This window comes from Giraffa tippelskirchi, chromosome 2 (genome assembly GCF_054371585.1).
Source record: "Giraffa tippelskirchi isolate mGirTip1 chromosome 2, T2T-mGirTip1v1.2.pri, whole genome shotgun sequence".
Lineage (NCBI taxonomy): Eukaryota > Metazoa > Chordata > Mammalia > Artiodactyla > Giraffidae > Giraffa > Giraffa tippelskirchi.
This window is the reverse complement of record NC_137276.1, coordinates 67,655,635-67,676,373: the sequence shown is the minus strand read 5'-3', so window position 1 is coordinate 67,676,373 and position 20,739 is coordinate 67,655,635. Positions and strand designations below refer to the sequence as shown.

Here is a 20,739-nt window from a genome sequence, read left to right as displayed (position 1 = left end):
TGCTCCCCCTCCAAGCAACTACTGGGTTTATTTCTATCACCGTAGGTTGATTTTGCCTCTTCTGTAATTTTTTCACATATGGAATTTTAACTTTATAAGTGGTTTCTTTCATTTAACATAATGCTTTCAAGATTCATCCATGTTGTAGCATGTACCCTTCCTCCTTTCCTGCATAATATTCCATGGTATGTATGCAGCACATTTTACTTAGCCAGTCACCAGCTGAGGTCCATTTGAGTTATTTACAGTTTTTGGCTCTTCTGAACAATGCTGATATGTGCATTCACTACAAGTTTGTGTGTAGACATGTTCTCATTTCTCATGGATACATACCTAGGAATTGAATTGCTCAGTCATGTTAATTCCATGTTTAACTCTTAGAGGAACTGCCAGTGTATGAGAGATCCAATTTCTCTACACTTAGGCCGATGCATTCTTATGCAAGGACTTTTTTTTAGGTGTGAACATATATTTTCATTTATATTGCATAAGTAGAATTTGAATTGATTGTAGGGTAGGTGTATGTTTAATATTTTAAGACTCTTCCACTGAAATTATGAGAAGATTAATTTGTCTGCATTTTCTCCAACATTTGGTGTGTCAGTTGTTTTATTTAGTCATTCTAGTTATAGCTATGTTCTTGTCAGTTGTTACCCATTAAATGGCTCTATAATAACTGCTTTAATTATAGCAATGTATTCATTTTAAACATTTTATTATTTATTTATTTTTGGTGCACTGGGTCTTTGTTGCTGCATTTGGGCTATTTTCTAGTTGTGGTTCAAGGGCTTCTCCTTTGTGGCTTCTTTTGTTGGGGAGAATGGGCTCTAGGTGCACGAGTTCAGTAGTTGCAGTGTGCAGGCTTAGTTGCCCCCCGAGGCATGTGGAATCTTCCTGGATCAGGGATTGAGCCTATGTCCCCTGCATTGGGAGGCAGATTCCTAGCCTCTGGACCACCAGGAAAGTCTTGCTGTAATTTATTTTTGAATAATAGTCTATATATTACCTAAAACAGTAGCATTATCAAATTACAATAGCATTTTCAGGAAAATATTATTGTTCAGGAGAAATAATTGGCTTCTGCTTTTTCATCATTATAATTATTGCTAAAGTAAACATATTTGATTGAACACAGATTTTTTAAGATGTTATATAATGTATGAACAGTTCATATAACATTAAGCCTATAATAGCAATATGAAAAAAATAAAGTTAAAGGTGACGTAAGTTTTTTTTGTAAGAGTTTGTGTTTAGTTTTGTTAACTGTAGAGAGGAGACAATTTATCCTGTAGCTTTGCTATTTATTGGCCTTTAATCTTTAGATTAAAACACAGATAGAACATAGAAAAGAGGAATTGAAGTTCAGGATGTTTCCTGAGAGCATAAAAACCTCATGCTTGGTCTAAAAAGAGTTCAAATTTCTAATTAAAGTAGATTACATCAGATAATACTGACATTAGTTGTAAATAAGAGCACTTACAAATAACATCAGTAAGATTAATGATGTTATGGGGAACAAAAGAGGTTCCTGGAAGTTTAAAATAAAGGAGAAAAAAATTTAGTAAGTTGTCAGCTTCACAAAGGAAGAAATATAAATGTTCAAGAAATAATTTTTAAATGGTCAGCTTCCATAGTAAGTTGAAAAGCATACATTATTCTATCTTTTTTTCTTTCCATATGAATTTGGAAAGCTAAAAGCACATGACTAGAAAATATGGAAAATTTGACTTAAAATGGGACAATCTAGGCACTCTGTGAGAAAATACATTGGTACTATCTTCCTTCTTCCCAGGTGCTGAAATGGTAAAGAATCCGCCGGCCAATGCAGGAGACGTGGGTTTGATCCTTCAGTTGGCAAGATCCCCTAGAGTAGGAAATGGCAAGCCACTTCAGTCTCCTTGCTTGGAAAATTCCATGGATAGAGAAGCCTGGCAGGCTACAGTCATGGGTTCTCAAAGAGTCAGACACTGAACCACTGAGCACTACCACTATCTTTCTGGAGAGCAATTTGGATAGTCTTGATAGTGTATGATAGAGCCTCTTGATGAAGGTGAAGGAGGAGAGTGAAAAAGTTGGCTTAAAGCTCAACGTTCAGAAAACTAACATCATGGCATCTGGTCCCATCACTCCATGGGAAATAGATGGGGAAACAGTGGAAACAGTGTCAGACTTTACTTTTTTGGGCTCCAGAATCACTGCTGATGGTGACTGCAGCCATGAAATTAAAAGACGCTTACTACTTGGAAGGAAGGTTATGGCCAACCTAGATAGCATGTTTAAAAGCAGAGACATTACTTTGCCAACAAAAGTCCGTCTAGTCAAGACTATGGTTTTTCCAGTGGTCATGTATGGATGTGAGAGTTGGACGGTGAAGAAAGCTGAGCGCTGCAGAATTGATGCTTTTGAACTGTGGTGTTGGAGAAGACTCTTGAGAGTCCCTTGGACTGCAAGGAGATCCAATCAATCCATCCTAAAAGAGATCAATCCTGGGTGTTCATTGGAAGGTCTGATGTTGAAGCTGAAGCTCCAATACTTTGGCCACCTCATGCGAAGGGTTGACTCATTGGAAAAGACCCTAATGCTGGGTAGGATTGGGGGCGGGAGGAGAAGGGGACGACAAAGGATGAGATGGTTGGATGGCATCACCAACTCGATGAACATGGGTTTGGGTAGACTCCGGGAGTTGGTGATGGACAGAGAGGCCTGGCGTGCTGCAATTCATGGGGTCGCAGAGAGTCGGACACGACTGAGCGACTGAACTGAACTGATAGTGTATGGCTACTTCAGTCTAAAGAAAGGGCTGATAGCCCTTTGTTTTATTCTATGGAGTATAATCCAACACTGATATATAACTGAAGGGTTAAGGGAGACTTGCCATATCAGGTTCCCAGGATAAAGTAGGACTGATGGATGAAGGGTGGGATGAAACAGCATACTGGACAGTTTCTTGTTACTGTGAGCACTTAAGCAGAGGTTGGTGGATTGCTTGATAGAGGTATTGCAGACAGTTCGTGCTTGGCCTCACTAGTTGGACTCCGTGCCCTTGAAAGTCTCTTCTAACCTTGAGATCCTCTCAGCAGCTTAAGCAGAAAACACAGATGGCCACTTCATAACTTACTTAGCCACTAAGCTTGTGTAGTAAGGGTTTTATATCAGAGCATGGTTAGCCTCTAGTGTATCTGTCCCATAATTAGTAAAACCCAGCCGGCACCGCAGGCAAAGGGTAAGATGTATAGAACTTCAATGTAAATAATCTAAAAATGCCAGACGTGAAAGATTCCACTATTTTTATGTTGCTGGGTTCTCACTTCTTAGATCTAAATATAATGATGTGTAAGTTTAGTTCAAGGTGAATTTTTCTTGGAATGTGTAAAGGAGATTATTGCATTTGCTGGTATCCTTGTGTTTCCTAGTACCAAGTATATTGTTTTATGATATGTTGCCTACTGCCACTGCAAATCCTTTTTTATCACTTCTTCAGAATTTCAGCTTTGGATTTATTCCTGCCAGACATTTCCATATTTTTCAGATTAATTCTACACTTGTCTTTATTTCCATGATAATTCCATGAAGCAATATAATGGTTTTAACAAACTTATTTTTCTTGTTTTCTGTTTATTTATTTTACTATACAAAAACATCAAACTTTATTTTTTTTAAAAATTGATTTTTTCCACCCTGCATTGAGATATAATTGACATATAACACTATGTAAGGTTAAGGTGTGTAATGTGATAATTTGATATATGTGTGTGTTGTGAAACAATTATCACACTTTTATGTTCTTTTGGAATCAGTGAAATTTTCTTCCCTTTTAGTAGTTTGTAGCATTAGTCTCATTTATTACTGGCTAAAATTTTGCTCTTTGCTGTGTTTTTAAATTAATTGTTAGTTAAAAGGTCTTAAATATCATTTGAATCTCTACTAGACAAGTATTGCTTGTCCCTGGCAAAAGTCCTTTGTTTACCATATTTAATCCAGTCTTTAGTCCTTCTGATTGCTCATCCCCAAGCTGATTTGTCTGAATCACTTTTGCAAGTAGAACACCAAGAGACCTTGTTGGAATTGCTTCATTATCAATGTCCAAATGTATAACATCTGCTGAGGTTTCTTCCTGCCTGGAGCCTTGTGTTCTCAAAACTCCCATTAGTTTCCATGGATGTCATCTCATTTGTTAGCAAGCATCAAATTGGTTTAAGAACAGACCACTAAAGGCTAGTGGGCAGCTTTCCAGAGAGGTAAATTTAGGGTCAGGCTGTGACTTTGTAATCCTTAAAAGAGAGGTGAGAAAAATTCAGCAGTAACAAAAAACCATCATTGTTCACAGACTAGGAAATCATTTTCTGGTGCCCTTTTTGTTTACTTTTATTAAAAGCCTTATATTTGGTTGTCACTCTTTACAACCATACTTAGTGGATGATATTAAAACTTAAGAATTTCCCATTTCATTGTGTAACACCAGTCTTTTGGAAACTGTAAAATTCAGAATCTTTTTTCTGATTTATGATTTTATTCCTGTGTTCCTTTTCCTTTAATTGATTTATATTCTATGTTTAAGATGTTTATGGGGATTTAAAAAGTAATGGAGTTGTAGATTTCAATTTGCCTGTTTATAATTGTTAAAGAAATACTTAAAAGGAAAGGGGAAAATGCAGTGCCTTCCTCTATATGATTAAATGACTTCTAAATTATTATTATTATGTTTTGTAATGTCTACATTTCCTTGTAATGCCTTCATTTTCATCTTCATTTTCATTTTTGTTTGCCCTATGAAGTACTTGAAACAATGCTGGCAGTGCCAGTGCTGATGTTTTATTTCAAATAATATATGTCCAAGCAGACCCTTAAGTATCTTGTCCTTTAATTGTAAATTTATTTGTTGTGGACTATGAGCTTCCTCCAACTTACCCAGATGGACAGTTTTAACATTTGTCTCATATTCTTTCAAATCACTTTTGTTACATATAAAAGCATACATATGTATGTATGCATAGAGTATGTATACATAGAGTATGTCCATATGTATGGATACATAGAGTATGTATGGACTAAGAGCCTCCTTCAACTTACCCAGATGTACAGCATTAACATTTGTCTCATATTCTTTCAAATCACTTTTGTTACATATAAAAGCATGTATATGTATGTATGCATAGAGTATGTATACATAGAGTATGTCCATATGTATGGATACATAGAGTATGTATGGACTAAGAGCCTCCTACAACTTACCCAGATGGACAGTATTAACATTTCTCTCATACTCTTTCAAGTCACTTTTGTTACATATAAAAGCATACATACAGAGAGTGGTATCATACTCTAACATTTTGCCATATGCTTTTTAAATTTCAGTTCTGAAATAATACATGCAGAGCTCATGTAAGACATTTGTTTAGTTCAGAATTATTACAAGAACAGTCAATCACCAGGCAAGTGGTTAAGAAATAGAATATTGCCAATACTGCAACCATCTGTGCATATCCTTCTACCATCTCATTATCTTCCCAACCCCCAAGAGGAAATTTCTTTCCTGCCCTTAGGATAATCATTTCTTTACTCGTCTATATAAAGTTTTGTCATTCCTGTATGCATCTTCAATACTATAGTTCTTAAGGGTAAATTTCTACAGGATAAATACCTAGGAGGGAGATGAGCATGTAGTTAAAAGAAAATTTTTTCTCTTGAATAAAATTATTTTTTTCTCACTACAAGAATGTTTCCCCAGTCACTAATTCCATAGCAAATAATAAACATTTAGTTTCTGTTCCTATAACTACACTAGCATTAATTATGATTTTATAAAAATTAGGTTGTATTATATTACTTCTTTGAGGCTTCATTCTTGTAAGATTAAATTTATGTACTTCTTGTTGGATCAGAGTAAGTAGATTTCTATCATGATTTTAATAAAATGAGAAATATGGATTAAGAGTACTATTTAAAGACATAAGGGGAATCAGTCATAAAATCAAAATAGTGTGTCTTTAAATTAATAGAGTAAAAGAAAAGAAAAATAACCCATTTAACAAATATAGACCCAACCTAAAAGAAATGCCACAGACTGAATAAATAAAACAAAATCTAAATGATCTATTGTTGACAAGACACAATCCTAAAAGCAATGTCAGTGGAAATGCAAAGGACGGGCAAAAGATTTTCCAGAAAAGTGTAAACAAAAATAATGTACTTCAGGTGTAAATTGAAATTTTTTGATAGTTATTTTCCTCTAAATTTAAACTTGAACCAAGAGCAACAAGTTTATTACCTCTAGATATTATCAGTCCTTATTCTTTATAGTCTGACATTTTTAGTGATTACATTGTTTTCATTTTTTAAATTATTACTGAGTTTTTTTTCATCCTTAATGAGGTATAATTGACAAATAAAAGGAATTTCCTGGCAGTCCAGTGGTTAGGACTCTGAGCTTTCACTGCTGAGGGCGTAGATTGAGTCCCTGGTCAGGAAACTAGTAAGATCCCACAGATTACCTAGTGTAGCTTCTCCCCCTCCACCACTACAAAAAATTTGACAAATAGATTTGCAAGCTATTTAAAGTGTACAATGTGAAGAGAATTCCCTCCATTGAGTTAATTAGCATGGAGTTATCTTTCCCTTTCTCATAGATTTACCTTTCCTTTTCATTTTTCTTACTGAAAACATGTAAATCCTACTCTCTTGTTGTTGTTCTTTTAATTACTAAGTCGTTCTGTTTCTTTTAAGACTCCATGGACCGTAGCCCACCAGGCTCATCTGTCCATGGGATTTCCTAGGCAAGAATACTGGAGTGGGTTGCCATTTCCTTCTCCAGGGGATCTTCCCAACCCAGGGATTGAACCCAAGTCTCCTGCATTGGCAGGCAGATTCTTTACCACTGAGCCACCTGGAAAGCCTTCTATTCTCTTAGCAAATTTCAGTTATATAATACAATGTTATCAACTCTAGTTACTAAATTATACATTAGGACCTCAGACCTTATTCATTGTATAACTGAAAACTTATACCCTTTTACCAACCTCTCTCTGTTTCTCTCATGCCCCAGCTCCTGGCAATCAATTTTTACTCTGTTTCTGTGAGTTTGATCTTTTATTTTTAGATTTCATATATATATATATATATATATATATATATATATATAAGTGATACCATGCAATATTTATCTTTCTCTGTGTAACATATTTCTCTTAGCATAATGCCCATTAGGTTCATCCATGTTGTTGCAAATGATAGGATTTCCTTCCTTTTAAAGGCAATAAAATCCCATTGTGTATATATACCATATTTTTTGCATGTATTACTCATTAATCAGTGGACAGACAGTTAGGTTGTTTCCTTACCTTGACTATTTTGAATAGTGCTACTACTTCATTTGAGGTACTATCTCACTGTGGTTTTGATTTGTATTTTTTTAACTGATGAATAATGATTAGCTTCTTTTCATGTACCTACTGGCCACCTGTTTGTCTTCTTGCGGAAAATATCCATTTAAGTCCTTAATTTTTATTTATTTATTATTAGGATGAAACAGTTTTTCATAGAAAGTTTATTGATACTGAAATTTCCTGGATGTGGTTTTCTGAATTTTTATTTCTATTTTTTATGTAATTAGAATTTTTACAACCTTTATTATAAAGGTAGCAGATGGTTGGAATCTACACTTACATAGATACTTCTCCCTAACCCTTTCCACGTACACACACAGAGGACTATATCATATGTAATTTTTCAGCTGCCCTTTTTAATGCTAGGTTTTGAAATTTTGTCATTGCAATACAGACTATTTTAGTGAATACCTAGAATTCCATTGCACAGACATATCATACCGTACTTTATTCACCCAGTCCTGTATCCTTCTGAAACATTTGTTGTTATGATGCGACTCAAACAAGCTTTACATAAATATTCTCCAAACTTTTTTTTTTCAATCTTTTTTCGGCCACACCACAGTGGGATCTTAATTCCCCACCTCTATTCGAGCCCATGCACCAAGCAGCAGAAGTGCAGGGTCTTAACTATTGGACCACTAGGAAAGTCTCACATAAATATTCTCATATTAGTAAAGAACTACTATTCAAACTGCTGCACAATTGTGCTCATTTCACTGCTAGCAAGGTAAGGCTCAAAATCCTCCAAGCTAGGCTTCAACAGTATGTGAACCAAGAAATCCCAGATGTACAAGCTTGATTTAGAAAAGGCAGAGGAACCAGAGATCAAATTGCCAACATCTGTTGGATCATAGTAAAAGCAAGAGAATTCCAGAAAAACATCTACTTTTGCTTCCTTGACTATGCTAAAGCCTCTGACTGTGGATCACAACTAACTGGAAAATTCTTAAAGAGGTGGGAGTACCAGACCACCTTACCTGCCTCCTGAGAAACTTGTATGCAGGTCAAGAAGCAACACTTAGAACCAGATCTGGAACAATGGTCCAAATCGGGAAAGGAGTACATCAGGGCTGTATATTGTCACTCTGCTTATTTAACTTATATGCAGAGTACATCATGTGAAATGCTGGGCTGGATGAAGCAAAAACTGGAATCAAGATTGCCGGGAGAAATATCAATAACCTCAGATATACTGATGACACCACTCTTATGGCAGAAAGCAAAGAAGTAAAGAGCCTCTTGATGAAAGTGAAAGAGGAGTGAAAAAGCTGGCTTTAAATTCAACATTCAAAAAACTAAGATCATGGCATACGATCCCATCACTTCATGGCAAATAGAAGGGGAAATAATGGAAACAGTGGCAGACTTTATTTTTTGGAGCTTCAAAATCACTGCAGATGGTGACTGCACCCATGAAATTAAAAGATGGTTGCTACTTGGAAGAAAAGCTATGACCAACCTAGACGGCATATTAAAAAGCACAGACATTATTTTGCTGACAAAGTTCTGTATGGTCAAAGTTATGGTTTTTCCAGTAGTCATGTATGGATGTGAGAGTTGGACCATAAAGAAGGCTGAGCACCAACAAATTGATGCTTTTAAACTGTGGTGTTGGAGAAGACTCTTGAGAGTCCCTTGGATTGCAAGGAGATCAAAGGAGCCAATGCTAAAGGAAATCAACCCTGAATATTCACTAGAAGGACTGTTGCTGAAGCTGAAGCTCCAATACTTTGGCCACCTGATTTGAAGAGCAGTCATTGGAAAAAGACCCTGATGCTGGGAAAGGTTGCAGGCAGGAGGAGAAGGGGACAACAGAGGATGAGATGGTTGGATGGGATCACCGACTCAGTGGACATGGTTGAGGAAACTCCAGGAGATAATGAAGGAGAGGGAAGCCTGTCTTGCTACAGTCCATGGGGTCTCAAAGAGTCAGACACGATGGAGTGACTGAACAGCAACAAAACAAATAAGTGCAATCAATTGATGTGTTAAACATGTGTGCAGAGATAGTAAAGAACGGAGTGTTCAGTTTTATCTGAGTGCATTAGTCCCTCAGTCATGTCCAACTCTTTGCAACCCCATGGACTGTACCCTGCCAGGCTCCTCTGTCCATGGGATTCTCCAGGCAAGAATACTGGCATGGGTTGCCGTTTCCTTCTCCAGGGGATCTTCCCAACTAGGGGTTGAACCTGGGTCTCCTGCATTGTACACAAATTCTTTACCATCTGAGCCACCAGGGAAGCCCCTTTTATCTGAGTGAGGCAGGAGGATAAGAAGTGATTGATTCAGAAAAAAAAAGAAATATTTGATCCGGGATTTCCTTGGCAGTCCAGTGGTTAATCTGGGCTTCCACTGCAGGGGGAAAGTGTTTCATCCCTGTCTGAGAGATCAGATCCCTCGTGACTTCTGATGTGGCCAAAATAAAAAATAAAAACACCACCATCAACAGCAACAAGAAAACATATAAAAAGCTGGGGAATTAAGAAAGACTTGATTCCATAGTGTCACATTTCCTCTAGTTCTTTATTAGAGGCAAATTGGAAGACCAAAGAGCTTTCTATGTTAAGTTGCTACTTGAAGATAGACAGGGCTGCTTAAAATAGCCTAGAGGAAGCAAGGCTGGGGGTTGGGCTGGGTTGGGATGTATTGTTGGTTTAAGAGACATTCTGTAAAATACGGCCCAAAGCTAGGAACTTGGAGGCCTTGTTTGCTGGACTGAAAAACGTGAATTTTGCTCTGGGGAATCTTGGTTCCTTCTTTCCTTTACCAACCTGTTCTTTGAGTCTTTATGGGCTTTTTAGCTTCAGATCTAAGGGAACCAGGCAGGGGTTAGTTTAGAATAGGTGGTTTCTAGAACCCCCTTGGGTGATGTTGTTGTTTAGCCCGGGTGCAGTGTGGAATACAGCCTAAAGCAATGAGATTTGCATTTCAAATGAATTCCATAAATAACTGCATTGTCTAATGATTTGAAATTTGGGTAGGACAACTGAGAAACCAATTTTTATTTTATTTTAATTTTAAAATTTAAAATACAACTTTATCTTGGTACCACTACATTTTCCTTCAGTCATTGAATATTTAGCATTGAATTGCGATTCATTAAGTATAAAATATACACTAAATTTCATAGGTTTTATGTAGAAAGGTAAACTATCTGACAATTTTCATATTAATTCCATGCTGAAATAATATGCTTGCTATGGTGACTTAAGTAGAAATATATTAAATTTTATTTTACCTGCTTCTTTTTACCTAAAGAAAATACCTCCTAAAAGCTTTGAAGTGATTTCTGTAGTTCACATTGCATTTACATTGGACAGTGCTTCCTTAGAACAGCATGAAGGTTTGGCAGTGTTATATTCTGCAAGCCAATTCAAATTCTGAGATTAATCCACTCAGGGTAGTTTAGGTTCTGACAATGTTTGCTATCTAACACTCATTAAAATGTGAGCTCCATAGGAACTGGTCCCTTTTCTCTACTTTTGATGGATACATGTCTTGTTATTAATCTTTATAAGCATTTTGAATGCATGTACTGAGGCAGAGAAGTAGGAATGGGGAACACAGGGATAAATGGAAAGGTCTACTCAACTTAATGGCTTCTCAGAAGACTCATGGGTCATTAGATGGATTTGGGGGTTAAAGCAGGCCCAAAGAATGAGGTAATTCCTTAAATTTTAGACATGAAAGTTTTAATCACTCAGTCCTGTCCGACACTCTGCGACCCCATTGACTGTAGCCCACCAAACTCCTATGTCCATGGAATTCTCCAGGCAATAACACTGGAGTTGCCAGCCATACCATTCTCCAGGGCATCTTCCTGACCAAGGGTTAGAATTTGTGTCTCCTATATTGCAGGCAAATTCCTTACCATCTGAGCCATCAGGGAAACCCTTTTAGACATGGTTCAGTTGTAATTGCCAGGTGAAGATGTCCAGTTAGTGGATAAATGAATTTCACATTCAGGAGAAATATCTTTTCTTGATGTGAGAATCAACAGCAGGCAATCATAGACTGAAGGGCAAGTGTGCCAATAAATGGGGCGAATGGAGAGGAGACAAAGGGAAACACTATCCTTAATATGTGGGCAAAGAAGCCAATCAGGGAGACTGAAATGATGGACTCAGAACTGAAAGGAAGATCTTAAGTGAGCAATTGGACTACAGTGGTGAATCTTAGATAGTTTCAATGGGGTAGTGGGAGCAGAAGCCTTATTATAATGGGTTGAAGGTACATGATAGGGTGATTGCAGTTTGGATGACATTCTTTGTGAACAGGGCAGTGAGGTAGGGTGGGAGCTAAACATTTCTGGAGGCTTTTGTTTTCTCAAGACAAAAGATTTCAGTTTGTCATAGGCTGTGGGGAAGAAGGTAGCTGGGAAAGATTTACAGATCTTTAATTCCAGAATGCTCTCTGATTTTTCTGTTAGGAATGTATAAATACCTCTGTGCATACCATCACCAGCTAAGTGCTGAATAAATAGTGAGTATTCTTGGAGATTATGGGATTATTCTTACAAAGTCTAGACTGAAATAGACATATTTTCTTCAAAGGAAAATGTTGGAGGAAGGAAGCAGAGACCCAAGGCATTTAGGCCATGAGTGTGAATGTGTGTGCATGGCTAGTTGTATCTGACTCTGGGACCCCAAAGAGTAGCCCGCCAGGCTCCTCTGTCCATGGCATTTTCCAGGCAAGAATACTGGAGTGGATTGCCATTTCCTTCTTCAGGGGATCTTCCTGACCCAGGGATTGAACCCGTGTCTCCTGCATTGGCAGCAGGGTTCTTTACCACTGTGCCACCACTGTGCACGCATGCACATGGGTGATGTGGAAAGCAGCAAAAACTAAAACCTTTCTTGCTTCCTCATAGGATCATGAATTAGCTAGTTATCTGATGGCCTTCTGGAGGGAGTTAGGTGAGGCAAGGTCTTTGAATATTATCTTTGATCATGAGGGAACATTCTAGGTGGAGTGACTTGACAGGGGTTAAACCCTAGTGGAAAACAGGGTTACTAATCTCCTGAAATCTTGAGGACAATTTAAGTGCCATTAACAAACAAACCCAAAAAAGTGCATGTAAACTGCATTTGGAAAAACTCGTGTGGTTGGATTAAATAATCTGCAACTTGCTTGTTCTTCTTTTGTTTTTAAAATTAATATGGCAATTCATATTATGGTATTACTTAATACCAAGAAGTTTTCACTGTATCTTTTTCTCCTAATTATATGAAACTAATAAATTTGAAGAAAAAGTTATACTAGAAAGTAAAACATACGAGGGTTATTCTGAAGAGGATTTATAGGCCAAGGAGTATTTGTGGGAGAAATAGACGGTGACCTCCAACTGCTTCCTTAAGAACTAGCCTCTAAATTGGGTCCCAGTTTCACTCCTTTCCTTAATAATTTGTGAGAACCCTGTGTGAAAAGTGAAAGTGTTAGTCTCTCAGTTTAACTAACTGTTTGACTCTTTGACTCCATGGACTGTAGCCTTCCAGGCTCCTCTGTCCATGGAATTCTCCAGGCAAGAATACTGGAGTGGATTGCTATTCCCTTCTCCAGGGGATGGATCTTCCTGGCCCAGGCACTGAACCCTGGTTTCCTGCAAAGCAGGCAGATTCTTGACTATCTGAGACACCAGGGAAGCCCTGTGTGAAACCTATGTGCATATACTGAATTTGGAGATTAAGTTATGATAGTTTATATAAAGAGCAATGCTGTTCTGCTACAACTCACAGACAGACGAATAGATGTAGTATGTACTGTGCTATACAGTAGTTATTTATCTTTTTTAAATTATTTTTTAAATCCTGAGAAATTATTGTTTTTTAATTTAAGTATAGTTGTTTTGAACTGTGAAGTTTGAGAATACTCTTGAGAGCCCTTTGGACTGCAAGGAGATCAAACCAGTCAATCCAAAAGGAAATCAATAGTGAATATTCATTGGAAGAACTGATGCTGAAACTGAAGCTTCAATACTTTGGCCACCTGATGCGAAGAGCTGACTCATTAGAAAAGACCCTGATTCTGGGAAAGAGTGAAGGCAGGAGGAGAAGGGGACGACAGAGGATGAGATGGTTGGATGGCATTACTGACTCAACAAACATGAGTTTGAGCAAGCTCCTGAATATGATGAAGGACAGGGAAGCCTGGTGTGCTGCAGTCCATGGGGTCGCAAAGAGCTGGACAACAACAACAATAGTTGATTTACAATATCATGTTAGTTTTAGATGCAATTCTTTTTTAGATTCTTTTCCCTTATAGGTTGTTATAAATTATTGAGTATAGTTCCCTGTGCTATACAATAGGTCCTTGTTGGTTATCTATTTTATATATAGTAGTGTGTATAAGTTGAGTTATTGTAAGCAAATTGAGGTGCAAAGGGGATCTATAGAGCTTTATGCCATGTGGTTGGTAAGCAATAGAAAGGGGAGTTAACAGTTTCATTCTGGGAAAGCTCACATTATTAAAAATATATGAAACAGTTAAGGTATGTAAAAAAGTGTACAGAATAATGCACTGAACATCAGAGTTGGTTTTTAATTTTAAGCTTGGATAGGGTTGCTCACGAAAAGTGTGAAGAACAAAAAGGCAGTGGATTTAGAATCTTCTAAGGAACAGGCTTAGAGGGGCACACCTACAGCCAGAGGACAGATATTTGAGAGTCAGGCTCCAGGGGAGACCTAGATTTTAGTTTCATTGGAGAATCCCCTTGGGGATCTACAAAACAGTAGAGTAGGTGTGTAATAGTTAAGGAATGTTTGGATTTGGCAGTTCAGAAGTCATTTATAACCTTGAGGGGTAACCGCTGAAGATACTTGAATGAGGAGGCAATTTAGTGGGTTGATAGCTTGAGGCAGATTTGGAGTCTGGGTTTTTGTTTTTTTTTTTTGTCTTTTGTTGTTTTCACATGAATTAACATATTTATTATATGCTTGCAATGTTACAAATGGTGGACCTTCCGTTACTTCAATCAAACTATAGCATGATGGAAGTGGTGCTGTAGGTTCGGCAATTACCTGCCACATTTTCAGGAACCACAGAACCAGATCCCCAAAGCTTGTCTCTTCATTTTGTTTTTGCCACCAGAAAAGCAAGTGTACTTGGTGGGCTGGCTGATTTCAATTTTCTTCATTATTTTCCTGAGGGAGGTACCATAATGGGCTCTTATTGACGGACAGTCCTGGCCTTGGTGCTTTTAGCCCTGCCACCAGAGAGGGGGGTTTTATCTTTCTTTTTTTTTTTCTGTCTTACATACTTTTTTTTTTTGCTATGCCTCCAGGCATGTGGAAACTTTGTTTCCTGACGAGGGGTTGAACTTGAGCCCTGTGGACTGCCAGGGAAGTTCTGGGGTTTTATCTTTTTGACTAGGAATAAATTATACTAGCTCTTAGCTTCTGAGGAGGTGGTCTAAGACAAGGTCATCTATGACTAGAGAAGTTTAGCTCTTAGGTTAGTTTTATACTTTTGGAACTCATTTGCAATTAACTTGGTTTTTGACTGAATAGAAGTTGTCCCTCCCTTTAGTTAAGTCTCCTTCTTTGCCCCACCCCCAAGTAAAGGATTTACTGTGAATTCTAAAACCCTGTGGCCAAATGAGGGTGGAGTTTTGGGGGGTAAGAATGAAAACTTTAGGAAAGCTTTTGAATCTGGCTTCTGGATCTGAAGGAGAGAATTGAGAAACATCTGTAGTTTCTTCCATGGCTCCTATTCGGCACAAGCTTGGAAAAACCATCAGGCCCTGTGGCACCAAGGTAGGACAGGTTGGGGTGTATATTCTCCAAGTCTCTATGCTCCCCCTCTTCTGGCTGACCCAGCCCTGCCTATCTGTGGCCTTTGAAACCCCTCACTGGGTAGCTGTAGGCAAATTGGAGAAACAGGTAAGAGGCAAAACTAAAAGAATGTTAGGGTTGCAAATCTTGGTAGGGCAGGTATTCCTTTTTTATGCCTAAAAAAGGAAAAGGGGAAATTAATGGCTGGGATTCTAGGGTAGATAATTTGACTGCTCTAGTAAAATAAAGTAGATCCCCTTTGAAGGAGGATATTTTTGATGTATGTGTGTGTGTTAAATGCTTATTTTAGAATTTCCTTAGGTGGATCTTTGGTGAGTCATTGGTTCATCTTTACTTTTGACTTAAATCTGATTTTGTTAGCAAGCCGCTGTGGTGAGCATTGTTTGGTGGTAGGTTGGAGAGCAGGGCTGACCTCTGTGTGTCTTTTTCATGCTGTATTTTAAAGGGAATGTGAGAGGGGAAAATACAGTATCAAGAATGATTGTGTCTTCTTAAAGTCAAAATTAATGGAGGCCTCAGCAGTTTTCCCTCAGATTTTTCTTCACATGCTCAGTTTTCAGGTTGAGAAAGCAGCTTTGGAAGATATCACTTCTGATTAGGGATAAATACACTGTGGCTGCTCCTGCTGCTCCACTTGTTACTTTTTTTTTTTTTTTTACACTTGTTACTTTTTAAAATTACTTTTTCCTCCAAGGGGGTGAAAAAAATTGGTTCTTGGTGAGGGAGGGGTTGAAAAAACTTAAGATATCACAATGAGGTCACCATATGTAAACAGATACACACTATATCTATGAATTTACGATCTTCTGGGGAGGTATTAAGATCTTCTGGGGAGGTATTAAGATCTTCTAGGGAGGAATATTAGGGAAAAAATGTTTTAAAAGACTTCTGCAGTAAGGGGTGGAAAAAAAAATGAAAAGTAGGTTAAGAAACAAACTGGTCTACCTGTATAGTAAAAGTCATAGTCTTGTTAGACCAAAGCTCTGAAAATGCTTTGAAAGTTTTTATTTTTTCATGTAGTCTGGGTACCTGGTTCTGGATGTAGGAGATGCAGCACGTATGGAATGTGAGCGTGTGTTGGGAGGGGCTACAATCAGATCCTGTTCAAAGGGCAGGGTCAGAATTTTCAGAATAGAAGGCCTCTTTCCTCAGTACGATTTGAGCTCCAGCAAGAGTGTCCTGAGGATAGGAATGTGGAAAAATGAGAACATGACAGTAGCTTGGGAACTATTGGATCCAGATCTCATCTAAGGAGTTCAACATTCCTGTTAGTTCAGAGTGTCTGCAACCTGTAATCTTGGGATGTGTATAGAATGGAAGACAGACAACTAGGGGACTTTGAAATCATTTACTGTCTTTTAAACTGTACCCTTGGGTCTTTTTGGAGTAGTAGAAGACAAGAATGGAACTGGGGGTGAGGGGCTGGGGTAGGAGGAGAAGAGATACAAACACAGGTAGGTAGTTATTTGGGTTTTGCTGTAACAGACAGCTTCCAAAAAACCCAAAGGAAATTTTTTGCCAACCCAATAATTTGCACTTCAAGATGGATGTTCAAGAAACACACTCTACTTAGGCAGACTAAGTGCCAATAAAATCATCATTAAAAAATTGTACCCACTGGGGCCTATTTCAAGTAGTTGGATTCACACTCTCAGTGATGTCATGGAAACAGCTCCTTCCAGCTTATTAGGTGTGTGCATTTCTTCCCAACTCTTGCTTAGTTGGTCACTTTGATAGTGAATTGGCCTCACAAAAATTGGCCAACCCTACAAAATAGGGCTTCCTCCCCACCACTTCCCAAGCTGATTATTAAATGTTTATCAAAATACCACTGAGTAGAATTTCTAAAAGACAAATGTTGACTGTTGTATGTAGCCTTCCTAAAATATCTTAAACAAGTATTATCAAAAAATATGTACTCTGCACTCTTCTTTATGCTCCAATTTGTTTGTAATTTGATACTACATAAACTATTCTGCATTTAGATTTATTTCACTTACTATACCTAGAAGTCTTTGCATAGAGTGTTTTGTCAATTTTGGTTTACTTTTAAGGGAAATATATTAAAAAGTCAAAATAGCTTTTAATCATATCTGGCCTAAATAAACCTTTACTGTTTCCTCACTATAAAGTATTGCTCCTAAACTCTTTCTATTCACCATTAGTTTCTTTTGTATTCTTCCAGAGTAACTTTATGCAAATATGAATGTGTATATTATTTCTTTTTATACAAAATGTATTTCACATATAATCTTTTCCTGTTAGCTATGGAATTTTTTAATCCTTTTTTATGGTTGCAAAGCATTATATAGCTATATCACAATTGAATTAGCCTGCTACAGATGGACATTAGAATCTTTTCAGCTGTTTGTTTAAATACACAAAGCTGTCAAAACATGTAGTTATATGCAAGTATAACTGGGATCAATTTCAAACTGCTGTATTAAAGTTGCACTCAATTTTGATAATTATTGCCAAATCGCCTTCCATAGGGATTGCACCATTTTGTACTTTCACCAGCAATATGTGAGTTTATTTCCCCACAGCTTGCCCAAGGGTCTAGGTGGTCAAACTTTTTGACTGCTATTCTAATAAATGAAAAATGTTGTCTGTCATTTTAATTTGCATTTCTTTTAATGTTGAGCATCTTTCCACAGTGCCTATGTCAGGGTTGTATGAAGATTAAATGAGTTATTGCAAGTAATGAGTATATTAGAATACAGCTAATGGCTTTTGAATTATAATGGTTGTGATGAAATTGTACTCTCTCTTAGTGATAGCTCATTGTCACTTTGCTCTTGAGTCAGTTATTATCTGACATAGTTATCTCACTAAATTACCATCACAATCATATATGATCTCTTAAAAAAAGAAAACTATAGTTTAGGTTAAGTAGCATATCCTGGGTTGTACAATTCCTAAGGATTGCTCTCTTTCCTTCCCCGTGTTAGTATTCAAGATTAAATAGTAAAGGCAAATAAGTTGGTTTCTTTTCAACACTTCTTTCTAAAAACAAACCTGTATATACTCTATTTAGATTTTATCTATTTAAATAAGTTGATTTTATGTATTTTTTAAATTGAGGAATAGTTTATTTAAAATAATAGTTTCAGGTATACGACATAAGATTCAAAATTTTTGTATAGATTATATACTTCATTTAAAGTTACTATAAAATATTGGTTACAAAAGAAGAAAAAAATACAAAAAATATTGGTTACATTCCCTCTGCTGTATACTAGGTCCTTTTAACTTATTTATTTTATACATAGTAATTGATACTTCTTAATTCTCTACCCCAACTTGACCTTCCCCCCATTCTTCTCCCCACTAGTAACCACTAGTTCTCTATATCTATGATTCTGTTTCTGTTTTGTTAAATTCATTCATTTTATCTTTTAGATTCCAGATATAAGTGATATCATATAGTATTTGTCTGTCTGACTTATTTCACTAAGCATAATATTCTCCAAGTTCATCCATGTTTTTGTAAATGGCAAAATTTCATCCCTTTTTATGGCTGAGTACCTTTCAGTTTATATAATAAACCAACATCTTTATCCATTTATCTGTTGATGGACATGCAGGTTATGTCTATATCTTGGCTATTTACATAATTTCTGCTATACATTTGAACTGCAAGAACGGGCTGCTTCAGCAGGCTGCTTGCTTCATTTCCGAGGCGTCCTTGTCCCTCCAGGCCTGGCAGTACTTGCCTCCGCCTTTAGCAACCTCGTTGGTCCTACACTGTCCCCCTGGGTGGGCGGGCAGGCTGGCTCAGGCTGGCTCAGGCTGGCTCAGGCTGCCATGGGCAGGTACGTTTGGAGAGTTCCTCAGGGGTTCTGCGGAATGCAGTGCAAGCTGCTTGGCGCAGGGCTGAACCACCGCGCCCCGGGAGCAGTGATGGTGGGCAGCTCCGCGCCCCGGCCTCTGGCCCGCTAGGCGGGCTCAGCGCTAACACTGCAGCGAATAGCGTTCCAGGAGGACGAGGAGACAATCAGCCCTGAGAAGGAGGTGCCCACCCAGCAGTCCCCGACCGGGTGGGCTGGTGGTGCCAAAGGCCGGAAACTCGCGGGATCCAGTACCCCAGAGGCCCAACACCTGACGGGTTGCACCTCTTAAGGATCTTCCTCTAAATGATGAGCATATCACTGTTTCTCCCTGCAAACTCAACAGTAAACAGCCTGCCTTTACCATTCATGTGGATGAAGCAGAAGAATGCAAAAGAGGCCAACTGAATCTAAAAAAGCAGAAAGTGAAGATGTCTTGGCTGTTACTTTACCAGGACCAAGAAAACCACTGGTACCTCTTGATTACCCAATGGATGATAGTTTGGAGTTACCACATACTATGGACACATCAATTGCATTGGAAGACGAAAAGCCAGGGAGTGTTAATGAAGTACCAGATTACCATGAGGACGTCCACACATACCTTAGGGAAATGGAGGTTAAATGTAAGCCTAACATGGGTTACATGGAGAAACAACCAGACGTTACTAACAGTATGAAGGCTATCTTCGCAGACTGGTTAGTTAAGGTAGGAGAAGAATATAAACTACAAAATGAGACCCTTCATTTGGCTGTGAACTACCTTGATAGGTTTCTTTCATCCATGTCTGTGTTGAGAGGAAACTTCAACTTGTAGGCACTGTTGCTATGCTGTTAGCCTCAAAGTTTGAAGAAGTAGACCCCCCAGAAGTAGCAGAATTTGTATACATTACAGATGACACTTATACCAAGAAACAAGTTCTGAGAATGGAGCACCTAGTCTTGAAAGTCCTTGCTTTTGACTTAGCTGTACCAACAATAAATCAGTTTCTTACCCAGTACTTTCGGCATCAGCAGCCTGCAAAAGGCAAAGTTGAAAGTTTAGCAGTGCTTTTGCAAGAGTGAAGTTTGATAGATGCTGCTGCTACTGCTGCTGCTAAGTCGCTGCAGTCGTGTCCGACTCTGTGCTACCCCATGGATGGCAGCCCACCAGGCTCTCCCGTCCCTGGGATTCTCCAGGCAAGAACACTGGAGTGGGTTTGATAGACGCTGACTCATATCTAAAATATTTGCCATCGGTTATCACTGCCGTGGTCTTTCATTTAGCAGTCTACACAGTCATGAGACAAAGCTGGCCTGAATCAGAATAAAAGACTGGACATTTGCTGCAAATTCCAAAGCCTTGTCTCATGGACTTCCACCAGACCTACCTCAGAGCACCACAGCATGCACAACAGTCAATAAGAGAAAAGTACAAAAATTCGAAGTTTCATGGTGTTTCTCTCCTCAACTCACCAGAGACACTAAATGTGTAACAGTGAAAGACTGCCTTTGTTTTCTAAGATGTAAAGCACTCAAAGTATATGGTATACAGATTTTATCTTAGATTTTAATTTTACAATCATTTCTGAATACAGAAGTTATGGTCAAGTACAAATTATGGTATTTATTACTTTTTAAATGGTTATTCTTTGTATATCTTTTGTGCATGTAATTATCTTAGATATTTGGCTAATTTTAAGTGGTTTCTATTAAAGTATTAATGATGCCAGCTGTCAGGATATAATAAATTGA

General features: G+C 37.9%; 1 protein-coding gene and 1 pseudogene across 2 annotated transcripts in view; both read left to right on the top strand.

Annotated features, from left to right (window-relative positions):
* Positions 1–20,739, top strand: part of TET1 (tet methylcytosine dioxygenase 1) — a 129,682-nt gene that overhangs the window by 58,682 nt on the left and 50,261 nt on the right. The window lies entirely within an intron of this gene.
* On the top strand, positions 19,079–20,480 carry LOC145537894 (cyclin-A2-like; annotated as a pseudogene).